The sequence below is a fragment of the Dipodomys merriami genome, unplaced genomic scaffold (assembly GCF_024711535.1).
Source record: "Dipodomys merriami isolate MVZ:Mamm:240054 unplaced genomic scaffold, mDipMer1.0.p SCAF_10, whole genome shotgun sequence".
NCBI classification, from domain to species: Eukaryota; Metazoa; Chordata; class Mammalia; order Rodentia; family Heteromyidae; genus Dipodomys; species Dipodomys merriami.
In genome coordinates this window covers 6,930,077-6,947,677 of record NW_027202271.1, presented here as the reverse complement: position 1 = coordinate 6,947,677, position 17,601 = coordinate 6,930,077, and the positions used below count along the sequence as shown (strand labels likewise).

The 17,601-nt window shown below is 37.8% G+C and overlaps 1 protein-coding gene across 7 annotated transcripts in view; it reads right to left on the bottom strand.

The window, feature by feature from the left end:
* The window catches only part of Cntn1 (contactin 1), a 297,750-nt gene that overhangs the window by 164,945 nt on the left and 115,204 nt on the right, over positions 1-17,601 (bottom strand). For 3 of the 7 annotated variants that reach the window (XM_070039080.1, XM_070039092.1, XM_070039115.1), the window contains exon 4: positions 8,856-8,959. The exons of 3 other annotated variants lie outside the window; for them this stretch is intronic. The gene's annotated coding sequence lies outside the window, so the exon portion shown is untranslated. Of the gene's footprint in view, positions 1-8,855; positions 8,960-9,166; positions 9,185-17,601 lie in introns of those variants that run through there. One more of the 7 variants, XM_070039100.1, reaches the window with a different exon arrangement.

The window sequence follows — 17,601 nt, the reverse complement described above, 5'->3', positions numbered from 1 at the left end:
CTTATTTCTGTCGCTATTAGTCCATGCCAAGAATTTGGGGAAATCTGTGTAACAAATCAAGGATTCATTGCACAGTATATATAATCCCAATGAGAATCCCAGCAGGAATATTTCCATACTGCATCCTAAAATCTAAAGTTGTTTGGGTGAAAACCAACTCCTTAGTCAAGACCATTGAGTAGATGAAAAGTACTATTACGGAATCCATTTTATGCCAAACAAATTGTATTTTCAAGTTTACAGTAACAAATAGATGATTTTTTAAGGATATTTTTAACTTTATTATCTTTAAGTAGTTGTACAAAGCGTTTTAAATCAGCATGTCAAGTTATGATCACAATGCATCTTGACCAATGTAACCCCTTCCATCATTCTTCCCCATCTCACCCAACCCCACCCATTTTCTCGATTTTCCTAGTTCTCTTTTCACCTATATGCATTAAATATTGTGACTGCATTCTCCCGGCCTTTCTTCTCCATTTGTCTCCCCCACCCCACTTTTGGCCACCACTCCCCCTCCCCATTGCCAACTAAAGTTACAGCTTCTTGGTATTTATTTTGATAGAATGTTAGTTGTTCAAAGGAGCCACACCACTGGAATCCTCTCCTTCATATACCATACTTTAGTTAATAAGTTTGTGTATATATGCATATGACCCTGTATATGTTTATATATATATATATATATTTATAATTTAGACTGAATGGTATTTTAATCCTCAAGTTGAAAATGAATAAATAAGACTGGAAAATTTAGTTGCTGGGTAATTTTGATTAGATTTAGATGAGAGAATTGGTTTAGAAACCATGGAAAAGTCAATAAGTAGCCTTATCTATAACTCCTCCAAACAATTTTTAAAAAGCTTTCATATCCATTGGTTTATATCTGCACCAGCATTAAGCTTACCAACAGATAAGAAATACAAAAGCTTACTCTAGTTATTCATCCAGCCAGACAGCCTGATCAAGACTAGCTTGTATTTTAATGTCATCACTGACTAGTTTTGATGATCTCAGCTGGAATAAAAACAATAAAAGTCTCAGATTGGCCTGCCATCTGCTGAAGAGCTTTTTATTGAAATACAAAGAATGATTAAGAGGTAAGTTAATAATTCCATTGTGTTCTATGACACATAAAGAAATAAAAGCCAGGCACTAGTGGCTCACATCTGTAATCCTAGCTATTCAGGAGGTTGAGATCTGAGAATCAAGGTTTGAAGTCAACCCAGGCAAAAATGACCATGAGACTCTTATCTCCAATTAACCAGCAAAAATCCAGAGCTAGAAGTGTAGCTCAAGTGGTAGAATGCCAGTCTTGAGTGGGAAAAGCCCAAGGAGAGTGTGAGGCTCTGAGCTCAAACTCTGGTACTGGCACAAAAGAGAAAAAAAAATCACCTATTTAAATACAACTCAAATTAACAGAGAACTTGACCTAAAGGCATAGGTGATGGCTATTTCCTTTGAAAACAGAGAAGGCAGAAAGTAAGTAACTATCTTTTAAAGTTTCTTTGTTTTGTGTGTGTGTGTGTGTGTGTGTGTGTGTGTGTGTGTGTGTGTGTGTGTTTTGTCAGTCGTGAGGCCTGAACTCTGGGCCTAGGTGCTGTCCCTCAGCTCTTCAGCTCAAGGCTAGCGCTCTACCACTTGAGCCACAGCGCCACTTCCGGCTTTTTCTGTTCTGTGGTGCTGAGGAAACAAACCCAGGGCCTCATGCATTGAGGCAAGCACTCTACCACTGAACCACCTCCCCAGCCCCTATTTTAGAGTTTCTTGCATTTAAAAACTTTAAAACAATTATTGAGCCAATGGATTGTGTTCTATCCTACCAAAATGATTAAAATATGACATTTATTTAGAATCAACAAAAATTTGGCAATCGTGCTTTCCTGCAAAGATCTCATCCAAATAAAGCTTCATAAATATTAGTCTCTTTTCTAGCAAAATATTCTGGCACAGACAACCACTTTCTCAATATCTTTATTACTATTATTATTTTTATTTGGCTTTTCTGCTCTCAAAAACTCCCCACAAATTTGATATCTTCAATAAATTCAAAAGAAATTATATTTAAAGTCATTTGTTAAGAACATGCTACATAAGCCTAGTGCTGATGGCTCAAACCTGTAATCTTAGCTACTCAGGTGGTTAAGATCTGGAGGATCAAATTTCCAAGCCAGCCTAGGGAGAAAAGTCTATGGTTTCCATCTGCAATTAACCAACAAAAGGCTGGACTGGAGCTGTAGCTCAACTGGTAGGGCACTAGCTGTGAGCAAGCAAGCTGAGAGCATGAGGTCCTGAGTTCAACCTCTAGTACATGAACAACAATGAAACAACAACAAAACCCTGGTACAACCCAGACCCAATCAGACATTGTTTATGGTTTATGCTTATCTTGAAGTCATTTATTTCTAAACCATTTGTATAATACAATTGGTCTTTTAATGACGAGTGGGTCACATAGTGAAACTTAATAAGAGAGTATTCAGTACTGGGCACTGATAGCTCATGCCTGTGATCCTAGCTACGCAGGAGGCTGAGATCTGAGGATCAAGGTTCAAAGCCAGCCTAGACAGGAAAATCCAAGAGACTCATTTCCAACTAACCACAAAAAGCCAGAAATAGAGGTATGGCTCAAGCAGTGAAGTGACAATCTTGAATGAAAAGGGCATTTTTTTTTTCAGCTCTCCAACCCTGAGTTTAAGCCCCAGTATAGGCAAGATTTTAGGAAATCACACTGGTTTCCTAGATATTTCATCATTGCCACTTTCTTATTGTAGTCTACTTCACTATAAGTATTAAATTATGTGAGTCAAGAAGACCACATTAGCATTATATTTATATCAAATATTTACCAACATTTTAATGATGATGTCAAATAATGAGTAAATGTTGAAGAAAAGATAAGTAGCATAACATTGTTCTCATGAAAACTGAAAGCATATAAATATTATTAAATTTAAGTCTCAGGCAGTTACCACTGGCTTATGCCTGAAATCCTAGCTACTCAGGAGCCTGAGACCTACAGGATGTAGGTACAAAGCCAACCTAGGCAGAAAAGTACTCAAAACTCTATCTCCAAAAATAACTAGCAAGGGCACTCAAGAAACAGCACTTTGGGAGGGGAAGGGGAAGCACAGAAATGGAGAGACAAAGGGTGAACAAATGTAGCAGTGGCACTCACTGGACACTATGTGGAAAATGAACTATACAACTTGTGGGTGGGGATGGGAAGTAAAAACTGGGAGCAAGGGAGGGAAGGGGTGACATTGTCCAAAAACAAATGTACTCTTTATATGACTGTACACCTCTATAGATCACCTTTATAATAATACTTGAATTTTTAAAGAGAAATAAAGAAACCAATATTTTAAAAAAAGAAAGAAATAGCTCACCACTGATAGGGCACTAGCTGTGAGCAAGCAAGCTGAGAGTATGAGGTCCTGAGTTCAACCTCTGGTACATTAACAACAATGAAACAACAAAATTCTGGTACATCCAGACCCAATCAGACATTGTTTTTGGATTATGCTTATCTTGAAGTCATTTATTTCTAAACCATTTGTACAATACAAGAGACTTATTTCCAATTAACCACAAAAAGCCAGAAGTAGAGGTATGGCTCAAGCAGTAGAGTGACAATCTTGAATGAGTGAGTATAAGGCCCTGAGATCAAACCCCAATACCACCAAAAAAAAAAAAAAAAAAAGACTAAGCAATATAATGTAAGGCTGAAATAAAAGGAAAAATGCTTTCTACCATTCTTATGTACTTGTTAGGGAATTTTATTGCCCTTGTAATGACCTATTTCTTTCATTAGTGGCCCATTTAATTCACCTCCTGGCTGCCTACCCATCCCATTCTTCAACAGATCTTCCTGCCTATCACCCAGTGTCTGTTCTGCCAAATAATATATCATCTTCCATCTGTTTAAAGTCCCATGTTCTTTCTGGCACAGCTCCGCCTCCGGCTTCTCTCCCAGCCACCTACCTTGTTACCCTTCCATCTGCTAGGATGACTAGCTTCTCTTCTAACCTATTCCCAACCTAAACGATGGCCAATTTTACACGTAAGCTGATTAGAAGTTGATTTCTTAAAGGGCTATTCTGGTTGCAATACTAACTTAACATACAATCTCAGAGGAGAAAGAAAATTAAAGGACATAAAAAGTTATACATGTATTTGATCTTTGAATGCTTCTACATAGTGAAGTAATTTACTGTTCCCGACTTCCTTCAAGGATGGTGTTTCAAAATGGACAGTACCACCATATAACCACTTGTTTTGGGTCGATGTTCTTCAGAGCCTTACTTTCCATTTATTTATTTATTTATTTATTTATTTATTTATTTATTTATTTATTTAATATGTCAGCACTAGGCTTGAATTCAAAACCTGAGCATTGTCCCTTCGCTCTTTGGGTCAAGGTTGGTGTTCTACCAGCCACAGCTCCATGTCTGGCTTTTCAATGATTAACTGGAGGTAAGAGTTTCACAATCTTCCCTGCCCAGACTGGCTTTGAACCATGATCCTCTGATCTCAGCCTCCTGAGTCGCTAAAATTACAGACATGGGCCACCAGCCTTTTAGATAACTGTACTCGGTTCACTGTTACAAAGTTTTTATTCACTAATTAGCATCAACCTTCTCTTATACTCCACATTCTCAAGACAGTCCAATTCAATTTTGTAGACTTAGTATAACAGAAATACTAACATTTAATCATTACAATTTCAATTTTTGGGGTTATATGTGCCTGTCCTGGGACTTGAAATCAGGGGCTGGGTACTGTCCCTTTGCTTTTTTGGTCAAAGCTAGCACTCTACCATTTGAGCCATAGCTCCACTTCCAGCTTTTTTGGTTAGTTCATTGGAGATAAGAATCTCACAGCCTTTTCTGTATGAGCTGGCTTCCTATCACAATCCTCAGATCTCAGGCTCCTGAGTAGCTAGGATTTCAGGCATGAGCCCTGGGTGCCTGGCTCCACTCTTTTTAAATCCCTGGTGCTCTCACTTGGCTTTTTCTCTAACAGCTGGTTCTCTACCACCTACTTCTAGTTTTTTGCTGGTTGCTTGAAACTTCCATCCTCAGATCTCAACCTCTTGGGTAGCTAGAATTACAGAAATGAATTACCAGTACCTGGCCTCATTGTTTCTTAATGTCTTTCTACTTTGAGAACAAGCCAATGCAATAAAACAAGTATTTTTTTTTTTTGGATGAATCTTGTGTGGTTTTGCCAGACTCTCTAGTTCTATATATTCAAATTCAGGATGGGCCTGTACTTTCAGTAGGAAGACATAAGTCAAATACCAGGGAGTAACCAATAGTCAGCCAAAATATTTGGTAAAAGTCATAAAAGACAGGAGTCACATGCTCAAATTTTTCAAACGGAGTTTGGAAGAGGACTATCCATAGAAATCCTGAAAGGAGGGGCTGGGAAGATGGCTCAGTGGTAGAGCGCTTGCCTTGCATGCATGAGGCCCTGGGTTCCATTATTCAGTACCACATAAGCAGAAAAAGCCGGAAGTGGTGCTATGGTTCAAGTGGTAGAGCACTAGCCTTGAGCTGAAGAGCTGAGGGACAGCGCCCAGGCCCAGAGTTCAGGCCCCATGACCGGACCCAAAAAAAAAAAAAAAAAAAAGAAATCCTGAAAGGGAAAATTCTGTGAATCTAGTAGAATGGAGAATTAGGTGGGTGTGGTTGAGAATAAACCCAGTGGAGTAGAAAAGTTATTAAGACTTCTGCTAGAATCAACTTCTTGATACAGATTTATTCTTGAAAAGTTTTCTGCAAATTTATGAGGCTTAAAACTCATTGGGACTATTTACAAAAAATTACCCACAGGGCACCTCCATATCATGCAAATATAAACTCTAACCATTTACATGTCAGGAACATATTGTAATAACCTATAACTTTCCCACAGTCTTAGTTAAATTATAGTTTATATAGTTTTCCACTTAAATATACTACATTGATTTTAAGAGCCCATAATGTATATCAACTATATTCTCTATGTATTTTTTTCCAAAACCTTATATTTGATATGTCACTACTTTCACTTTTCTTCTCTTCCTTTTTTATTATATCTCTTGTATAATATTTTTGATCTCCATTTAAATACCATGCCACAATAATCACCAATCAAATTCATTTTTGGTGTCTCACCTTATATAATTCAAGGTTGATGTTCAGAAGTTCTCCCAAGTATTGACTAGGGAGATTAATTAAAATAGTGGGAAATTGGGTCTAGACATATCCTAGGATCCTCACATGACCCAGGATTATTGATCTAACACTAATCTACCTATCTATTATCTATCTCTACCTATCAATCAATCATCTATCTATAACTACAATTTATTTTCCAGTTAGCTATGATCTATATCTACATATCTTTCAATCACCTTTCATCTATTTCTCAACTATTCATTTATCAATTGTCTGTAACTATTATTTATTTATCTTTCTATTATCATTCATCTACCCTATCTACACATCTTTTGATCATCCATCATTAATCACCTATCTATCTATCTGTCTATCTATCTATCTATCTATCTATCTATCTATCTATCTATCTATCTATCTATCTATCTATCTTCATCTACCAAGTATGTTAGATAAAATAGATTAATGATGTGGGTAGAAGCAGTGCTGCATGGATCCCTGTGCTTACACAATCGCCCCAAGTCAATACATTAATTTTACTGCTATATCTTGACCCTCAGCATGGAGCTTTTATTCTCCTACTGCCAGATCCAACAAGTAGCACTGCCATTAAACTCATTATCAGAATTTAGTATGTGTCATTAGGCAATAAATACCCTTAACCATTCAGGCTCCTGGCCCCCATTCTCCTTGTTTTCCTTTAGATACTATTTGTCTTGTCTAGCAGTTAATGAGCTACCTCAGTCAGGAGGCATTTGAGCCCCAAGACTCACCATGACTCAGCATCTGGACACCCCTTGTCACACAGGCAGTTACTTCTCCCTCCTGACTCTCCCTCCCTCAGGACAAACTCCCGGGTTTGAGTTTCCTCCTGTACCTGATTAGCTTTGAAGATTTAAGCACAGTAGATAATGCTGAGAACTCTGTGCCACAGTACCACCAGGCAGCTGACAGGAAACCCAAGTGATGTAGTAGCACTCAAGCAGAATTGAAATGCACTGTGAAATCTGGAGAACTGGCTTTCCAGTGCTCTTCTCAATGATCCACCCACCTTCCGTCCTTCCTTTCCTTCCTTCCTTCCCTTCTTTCCTTCCTTCCTTTCTTCCCTCCCTCCCTTCCTTCTTTCAATCTTCCTTCCTTCCTTCCTTCCTTCCTTCCTTCCTTCATTCCTTCCTTCCCTCCCTCCTTCCTTCCCTCCCTCCTTCTCTCCTTCTTTATGTCCTTACTCTTTCCTTCTTTCCTTCCTTCCCTTCCTTGCCTCCTTCCTTCCTACTTTCTTTCTTTCCTTTTCTTTTCTTTCTGTATTTCTTTCTTTTCCTTTTCTTTCTCTTTTTCATAAAATGATGTCTGTTTTACAAAGCATACTTGGCTTTGTCTATTTTTTGTTTCTGACAGATGATTTGCAAGCAGACTTTTGAAACTTAGTATCTATAAACCTACTTAAGGAAGTAAGCATATACAATATGTTATTTACAAAGTCTTAATAAATCCTCTTTTATAGTATGTACATATATATACATATGTACATACACATTTCTTGATAATATAAAATTAGTGCTGAAAAGCATCCTTAAGGAATTTCACAACTAAAATCTCTTACTGGATATCTATTAATGCTACCTGCACATTCTAAAAAGATATTCAGGAATTCCCATTGTGCTAAATGTCATTTGTGTAATTATTATTCCATGCTATTTAAGCAAGCAGTTTTAATTCACAAAGACCTCTGACCAAGGTAGTAGCATCGTACTATATTTTCCAGTTTGCTGAGCTTTAGCAAATTCTATTAACTCTTCCATTGTGGGCTCTAGAACTGTTTAATTTTTAAGACAAGAAAGAAATTTCATCCATTTATTTAGAAATAAGGCATTCTCATATGAAGAAAAAGCAAACAACACACACACACACACGCACACACATTGTGGGCTCTAGAACTGAGTTTAATTTTTAAGACAAGAAAGAAATTTCATCCATTTATTTAGAAATAAGGCATTCTCATATGAAGAAAAAGCAAACAACACACACACACACACACACACACACACACACACACACACACACACACACACACACACACCACACACACACACCCCACCCCACTCCACCCCAGTTAAAAGTCAAACTGCTTAGTTTCTGACAAGGTCTTCCCTCAAGGACAGGTTAGTCCAAATTGTTTGAATTCCATATCCTCAATTTGTATGCAACACAGTCTTTGGAGAGCCTCGGTGCCTTGGCTCTCCTTCTGGGAGAAGGATTGAACATTTGGGGTTTCTAGCAGCATTCTTCATTTGAATCTGAAAATGTTGACATTAAGGACATAATGAGAGCCAAAGTAAAGCCCCAGCCCTACACAAACTTCACTGGAAGGTAATTTTCACTCCTCCATTTGGCTCAGTGCAGCTCCTCCCTCTCCAGCGGCAGTCTCCCATCAATTCAAACACAGTTGGAGCTCCTGTGCATTCTTGAAAAGCTTTTGCATGCAAAATAAACCATCCTCAGATCCAATTCAGTTAGATCGGTAAATAAAATCACCTTTCATTAACGTAACAATGGAAACTCCTTCCCATTACAATACTATGGCAAGTCATCCCATTTCAAATATTGTAGCTGAATCTGCATTATCCCATATCAGCACATTAGGTTTACAATTCCCTAACCTAGAGGGGGAAAAAAAAAAACCCTTGGACTTACCTCATCTATTGGACTAGGCACAGTTCCGTTCTGGGTATAATATCTATTGCAAATTGTCCATTTGAATAAATGCAGGGCCAGCTCTGCCACAATCCGCCTCAATCCTGCAGCAGAAGGCAAGTTAAAAGGACTTCAAGCTGTGACCTCAGAGGCGGGAGCAGCCGCTCCCATCCTTCAGCCAACCTTCTGGGGAAAGCAGGTTAGTGGGCTTGCCACACAGCCACACTTTCAAATAAAATCACTCTGGGTTGCAAGCTGGGGATTTACATCTTCCCAATTTGGCTGGCCCGGAGTCAATGCCGCCTCTATACCTGCAAATATTCAGCATGGCACTGCAGTCACTTAATGCAAGAAACTCTCTGAGCCGACTTCACAAACCGTCATTCTGTGTAGAGACTAGAGAATGAGCACGACATGCATAATTCATGCACTGAAATCTTCAATGCACGTCCTGTGGCTGCTCTTCTAGCCAGTAATGGGCTATTGATCACCTCATTCCTAAGACAATCACAGCGCCCGGATTGGTTTATTTCTACAAATAAAATGACGGTCGAAATCAGAAGCCTCCACCCCTGCAGCAGCCACTCACATAAAACGTTCCCAGAGATGAGAAGAAGATATTTGCATACTGCAGGATGTTTAAACTGGACGCTCATAGGCAGAAATGCTACAGCATGGGTTTTATGCAGAAGATGGACTAGCTACGGATTCAGGATGAATATGTCACATTATTAATATGATATAGAGGGTTTGGGTTTTTTTTCCCCTACTGAGACTACCATTTATGGAACATCAACAAGGATAAATGAAAATTAAGAATAGAAGAGAAGGAGTGAGAATGAAAGAGAGAGAGAGAGGTGGTTGTAAAACATTAGGTTGGGGGGGGCTGGCTCATCCAAATGATCTTTCTTAGAAGAGTTTAATTGTAAGTAATTAACTTTAAAATAGTTAAAAATTACCCTTTTCTTTAAAAAACATCAACACATTCAGGGTACATGTGGCTCACACCTATAAAATCCTAGCTAACTCAGGAGGCTGAGATCTAAGGATCTAGGTCTGAAGCCATCCTAGCATGAAAACCTGAGAGACTCCAAACCACAAAAAAAAAGAGCCAGAAGTAGAACTGTATCTTAAGTGGTAGAACAATAGCCTTGGGATAAAAAAAACCTCAGGGACCACACCCATGTCCTGAGTTTAAGCCCCAGTACTGGCATAAATAAAATTAAATTTCTTTTTTCTTTTTCTTTTTTTTTTAGGGAGGCTAGGACTCAAACTCAGTACCTGACACTTCGGCCACTAGCTAGCGCTCTACCAAATGAGCCTAGTCTCCAACTCCAAAATTAAACTTATAAAATTATCATAAGAGATAGATGTGATTATGAATAAGCAATTTTATTCTGGTGATGTCAGAGGTTGTGAGCTTGCTTTCACTTGGAATTTAAGCTAAGAACACAGCTTTGCCTTCTCTGCCTGGGAAAGCAAGTTTTAAAACCAAATAAGGAAGCTAATATCCATCAAGGGAAAAATGACAGCACTTTGAGATGTCATAGTCTTAGCAGAAACATTATAGGTGGAGACTTATGTAAAAGAAACAATACAGAAACAATCCACATTTACTTCTCAAAGTCTCCTGGATGTGAAACTAATTAAGCCTTTAAAAAATTGTGTGTGTGTGTGTGTGTGTGTGTGTGTGTGTGTGTGTATTACCAGAAGAGGGCTAGGTAGATGTTCCTCTGAGTAACACCTACCAATGGTTTAAAAATAAGCATATGATCAGACACACATACCCTAGATTTAAAATAAACCAAGATTTCAGAGCCAGCAATAATAAGAAAAAAAGCAAAACACAAAAACATGAAACAATATAGCATAAGAACAATAATGAAAATAGTAACTCCCAAAAGAAAAAGGAAACAGTAAATAAGCTTTGAATGAAAATGATGGAAAAAACAAAATCATATACTCTCAGATAAAACAAAATCTAAAGCTGTAATAGCCAATTTCCATTTTCTGGAAGTCTGGCTGTTGCTAAGGAAAAAAATCACTAGCTGATCTTATCAAATGGATAGAAACCAGAGATGGCCACTTTAGACCCATTTGCTATCTTTCCAATATTTTGAATTTATAATGCACAGATAATATAGAGTAAATGTAATAGAGTCAATAAGACAAACCAAATTTGGGAAGGAGGGCAGAAGGAAGGGAGGGTGGAAGGAAGGGGAAAGAAAAGAAAGAAAAAATAAAATTATGAAAAATGGGGTAAAGAATTCTATTTACCAAAGTTCAAATGCTTTTCAGTTTAAAGGATAGGGTACTAGATTACATTTTGTTCTCAGAGGCTGAAGACATTCTAGTTTCTCTCTATGTGTTCTACCAGTACCATAGCTACACCCTAAATTGTGGTCCTTTCACTTATTTTGTTTTGTTTGTGCCAATACTAGGGCTTGAATTCAGGGCTTCACAACTTTTTCTACTCAAGAAGTGGACTCTATTATTTGAGCCACACTGCCACTTGTGCCTTTTGTTGGTTAACTTGAGGTTGGAGTCTCCCTCTTGGATTTGTCTCCTTGAGCTGGCTTCAAATCTCCATCTTCAGATCTCAGCTTCCACAGTAGCTGAGTGGCATGAGCCACTGACACCTGTTACCTGGCTTTATTTATGTATTTAAAAATATTTACTATGTACTTTCTACAGACAAAAAAAAGTGCTAGATGCTGAAAAGCAACTATGTATACTTCATGCTGCCTCCCAAGTTCATATGTTTGTGTTGAAAGCACAACTCTGCTACAATGAATGAATCCATGCAATCACCATGATACACATTAACCTATGTAAATGGCGAAATCACTAAAGTGTCTCTATTTAAAACTGGTGTTTACATTGTAAATCCCTATGCCTATATGCTATGAAACAGGAAAACACCAACTCTTATTATTTTTACTCCACTCTGTGATTCATAGCCGAAAGAAATATTGGCTTTGCTCTCAACCAAGGGAGCATTAGGAAATGATTCATCGAAGGGGGTGATATTTCAGGGAACGGAATAATATATTGGAAATAGCACCAGCTTTAATGTTGGCAAATTTAAAATTCAATTCTGTCTTTCCTGAATTTATGTGACTTTGGACATGACATTTGCATTCCTTAAGCACCAATTTTATCATGTACAAAGGATGATACATATGTATTTCCATAGGGTTTTGTGAGAATTATAGAAATAACAAGGCATAATCATTAAAGTACAGTTATTTTAGTCAGCTGAGAGAAGTTTAAATTTACTTCATATGAAGTGGGAAGAAGCCATGTAAGATATTGTTTTTATTTAGGACTCTGACTTGGTTTTTCTCTCTCTGCCCCTTCCCCCAAAAGAAAAATAAATGAAAACATAAAATAAATGACTACTAGCTACTCAGGAGGCTGAGATGTATTGATTGCCAGTGTTAGCAAGCCTAGGAAGGAAAGACCTTGAGATTCTTATCTCCAATTCATCACATGAAAACCAGAAGTGAAGCTATGGCTCAAGTAGTAGAACATCAGCTTTAAGCAGAAAAAGCTAAGGGACATTGCTCAGGCCCTGAGTTCAAGCCCCAGTACCTGACAGTGTACACACACACACACACACACACACACACACACACACACACACAATCTACTGGTAGTAGGAGAAAATAGTAATATAATGAGATCATAATATTAGATAATGAAAAAGAATTAAACTAGGAACAAAATAATGAGTTGGTATGAACTTTGACACATATCTAGTAGACAATCAGATAGTGAGGAGCTTATTAGTTTGGGGGATAGCTAGGACTATTTAAGCTGCAGAAGTTTTAATAAAAGAGCTCAAGGTTCGAAGTGCACAGTTTAAAATAGAAAGGAAAAAAGTAGAGAGCTATTATCTCATGCCTGTAAACCTAGCTACTAAGGAGACTGAGATTTGAGAATTCCAGTTCAAAGCTAGCCCAGTCAGGAAAGTCTGTGAGACTCTTATCTCCAAGTAGCTGCCAAAAAAGCCAGAAGTGGAGCTGTGTCTCAAGCAGTAGAGTGCTAGCCTTGAGTGAAAAAAGCTCAGGGGTAGCTCCCAGGCCCTGAGTTCTAGCTCCAGGAGAAGCATACACACACACACACACACACACACACACACACACACACACACACACACACACACACACACACACACACACACACACACACACACACACACACACACACACACACACACACACACACACACACACACACACACAGAGTAGAGAATGAAATTCTGAGATTTAGATAGATCAATGTACACAATAACCTTCCATCTTAGTCACATTCCTGTTTCTGTGCCAGAATACCTGAGTAAAGCAACTCAAATGGAGGAAGACTGGGCAGAAAAACATACAAATATCATATCCCAGGTTGCAATTACTTCTGAGAAAAGGATGGAAGGAACAGTTGGAAAGGCAAGACACATGCATATAGAGAGAGAAAGACAGAAAAAAAGTGTCAGAAATAATCCATGATGAATCATAGTAGTAGGCCATTACCTATCAAGAATTAACTTGAGTCACACCCCCACTTCTAGCTCTTTGCTGGTTAACTGTAGATAAGACTTTCATAGACTTTCTAGCCCATGCTGGTTTCCAACCATGATTCTCAGATCTCAGCTTCCTGAGTAATTAGAATTACAGGCGTGAGCCACCCAGGCCTGGCTAATAAAACAAATAATGACAAAGAAATACACAGAAATATAATAATAGCAAGAGATTTTCATATACCTAAAATCTAAGAAAATTAATAAAAGAAATCACTGGCTTCAATAATACCACAGACTCAATTACTCTACCAGATATATATGTACTGACAAAACAATTACATTATGGTTACAGTATACAAGAGCATACTTTCAGCATATATGTAGATGTGTAGCTGTATACAGTATAAAGCTTTTAATTAAGATAATATCTACCTCACACAACTATAAATATATAACATACACTAATGCACACTCATTCAATCCCAAAATGAGACTCTATACTGACTCCAAGAAACACAGGTTGGTTGAAACTACTTTTTTCCATGCATATATTTACTATTATTAATTGTTTTTTCCACATATATATTTAAAATGAATCTCTACAGTTGTAAAGTTCTCTAGGTACATAGTAACTTAAAACCAAGTTTGGACAACAATATCATAGTCACATGCTTTCCTTTATTTATAGATAGATTTCTAATGTAAAAAATAACTGTTATACTTTTATTCAATGTGCATGTACGTGTGCGTGTGTGTGTGTGTGTGTATGTGTGTGTGTGTATGTGTATGTGTCTATCTGTCTGTCTCTGTGTCTATCTTTCTTTCTGACTGTGTACTAGTGCTTGAACTCTGGGTCTCTTGTTCTGGCTCAGCTTTTTGACACTGTACCACTTGAACCATGCCTCTAGTTCCAGCTTTTTGCTGGTTAACTGGAGATAAGAGATTCTCAGGTTTGTCTGCTTAGGCTGGCTTGGAAGAGAGATCCTTGGATTTCAGCCCCTTGAATAGCTAGAATTATAGGTGTGAGACTTTGGCACCCAGCCTGGATGAGCAATTTTGGATAGACATATCTAAGAACATATCTTACTTCCTACTGAAAATGAAGCCTCCTACTAGGATGATAATGTATCTGTAAGTTCTTTCATAACAATTTGTTTTGGTGAAGTTGCTGCAGAAGTCAACTTTACTTCTTCATGAGGAATTCTATCTTGAAACTAGCAACTGTAATTTCCTGGAAAAGATCTACAATATTTGTCCTATGAAATTAATGAAGCAGTCTTAAAAGTATCTTGCAAACAACAACTAGTTTAGTTTTACAGTGTCCTGTAAGAATCTATTAGAATAAAATGGCACTTCACTGAAATACACGAAGATTTCAATTAAAAATAGATAATTGTTTTAAAGGAAATATTGACAGCCTTCATTTCTGAGGATAATGAATATGATCTTGACCATTTTCTTGGTGCAAAATGATCACCATGAAAAATCTCTGGCCAAGGGGACCATTATACTGCTCTGGATTAATTGTCTGAGCAATAATTCAGCTGAGAGACACAAAGCAAAACAAAAAAGGAAGGGAGGCCAAAGAAAATCAGGAATGGGACCCATGTACATCTATATATGTGTATATGCACACGCATGCACCCAAAAACAGACACACAGACACAGACACAGACACAGACACAGACACAGACACACAGACACACACACACACACACACACACACACACACACACACACACACACACACCATGGAGGCCTGCAGATGCAAATATAAACAGTAACACTTAGCTATGTTTCACTGGCTAACAGAGACTTGAATCTTTTCTTTTGTAAATGTTCACTGGTGTAGGCTGTGGGTCAAAACATAGTCTGGTGCCAAGAATTTAATGGTTCTTGTCCTCAACGCTTAGAACCAGCGGTCTATTGGAGTCCATCCATAATGGCTTAGGAGAGCATATTTTAGTTTCTGGGAATTTGGTAAGCCAGTTTTGAAATATAGTCTTTAATAATAATTAAGAAATATAAACTTGTGATCAAATAAGTTCCATGGAAAAATAATATGCAAGATGCATTGTTTCTTATATATTTTAATATAATCAGTACTTTATAGTTTATTTACATACATTTCATCTGGAGAATGGAAATAGTACATAATAATGTGCTATTTGGTATCTTTTCTGACTTTATATTGGTACCATGAAATCATCCATATTGGAAATAATTGCATGACAAAAATCAGCAAAAGCTAAGAATTATGTTTTGTTTTTCCTTTTCTCTTGGACAGAGTCATTTTTATACCATTTACCAGGACATCTCAACCCACAACTCAGAAGTTCTAGAATTTTTAAACAACACACACTAGCTGGATGCTGGTGGCTCATACCTGTAATCTTAGTTACTCAGAAGTCTGAGATCTGAAGGAACATGGTTCAAAGTCAGCCAGGCAGAAAAGTTCACTAGATTCCATTTTCCAAGTAACCACCAAAAAGCAAGACTACAGGTACTGATCAAGTGGTAGAACCCCAGCCTAGCAAGTATGCTGTCCTGAGTTCAGTGAGCCTTAATTTATTCCAATGATATCATTTTTCAATTTTAATACTAACATTACTCATAAAGTTTTCAATTAGTATTACCAGTATAGATAGACAGAAACTGAGTAGACCTCCTTTTGTGTGTGTGTCTTGGGCCTTGAACTCAGGGCCTCACACTCTCTCTTAGCTTTTGCACTCAAGAATCCTACCACGTGTGCCATAGCTCTACTTCCAGATTTTTGGCATTTAATTGAAGATAAGAGTCTCATGGACTTTCCTTTCCAGGTCTGGCTTTAAACCAACATCTTCAGATTCAGCCTCTGGAGTAGCTAATTATATAAGATGACCCAGTTGAATTAACCTTTTATTGGCCAACTGAATAATCACTGAACAGAAAACAATCACTGAACATAAAGGTAGTGTTTATTCTATGAGGATATATACATTTTCCCTGTTGAGCATTGGAAAGCAGTCAAGACATTTTTAGGGGTGATTATACTTCCAGAAAAACAGAAACATTAGTAAATCATTCAAGTCAAATTCATAGAAAAATATTATATAAAATAAAAAATGTATAGCTGGGCACTGGTGGCTTATACCTGTAATCCTAACTACTCAGGAGACTGAGATCTGAGGATCATGGTTCAAAGCCAGCCCAGGCAGGAAAGTCTGTGAGACGTACTTCCAATTGACCACCAGAAAACCAGAAGTGGCACTGTGGCTCAAGTGGTAGAGTATTCACCTTGAGCTGAAGAGCTCAGGGACAGAGTCCAGAGTTCAAGCTCCATGACCAACAAAAAATAATTAATTAATTTAAAAAATGTTTTAAACCATCTGATTGCTTCCCTCATCTCCTAACATTAAAAACATCAAAACATTAAAAGTGCTACATGGCAGCATAATATAATGTGATATTTAAAGTTAATATTTAAAGTTAGCCTCAAATGTATATTTTCCTATGGTTGACCAGGGCAATAAGGTAACTACCTAAAGAGGAATAGTAGAAATTTTTAAAAGTACAAAAAAAGTACAAAAGATTCCTCTTGAAGGAATAAAAACCATAATGAAGTCTCATTATTTCTGACAGCTTCTAAGAGGGATCTTATGAAGTACATTCATAGTTACGAGTCAGTCTTTCAAGCCTTAACTAAGATTTTCAAATTCTTGCAAAAATGAAGTGCGGGTAGGATCTCCTACGGAGCCCTTGAGGAAGACTGGTTTTGGAGGAGCAGAAGACTTAAACTGTAGAACAGGATGGTAACTGTTTTTAAACCACACTAGAACCATATTCAGCCTTTCTGAAGTCAGGTCTTTGAAAATGTATACCGTTAGAGATCTGCTGAAGAGGAAGTCTCTAGTTAATACTTTCTAGATTAGAACACTGCTCACTTAGCAGGAATTTAAGAATCAGCCAGACTCCTGTGACTCAGGACTTACTCCTGTAATCCTACTTACTCAGGAGGCTGAGATCTGAGAATTGCAGTACAAAGCCAGCCTGGACAGGAAAGTCTGTGAGACTCTTAGTTTCAGTTAACCACCAAAAAACCAGAAGTGAAGCTGTGGCTCAAGTGATAGAGGGCCCAATATGAGAGAAAAAAGCTAAGGGACAGTGCTCAGGTCCTAAGATCAAGCCCCAGTACTGCCTGCCCCGCCCACACATACACACACACAAAAGGAAGGAAAGGAAAGGAAA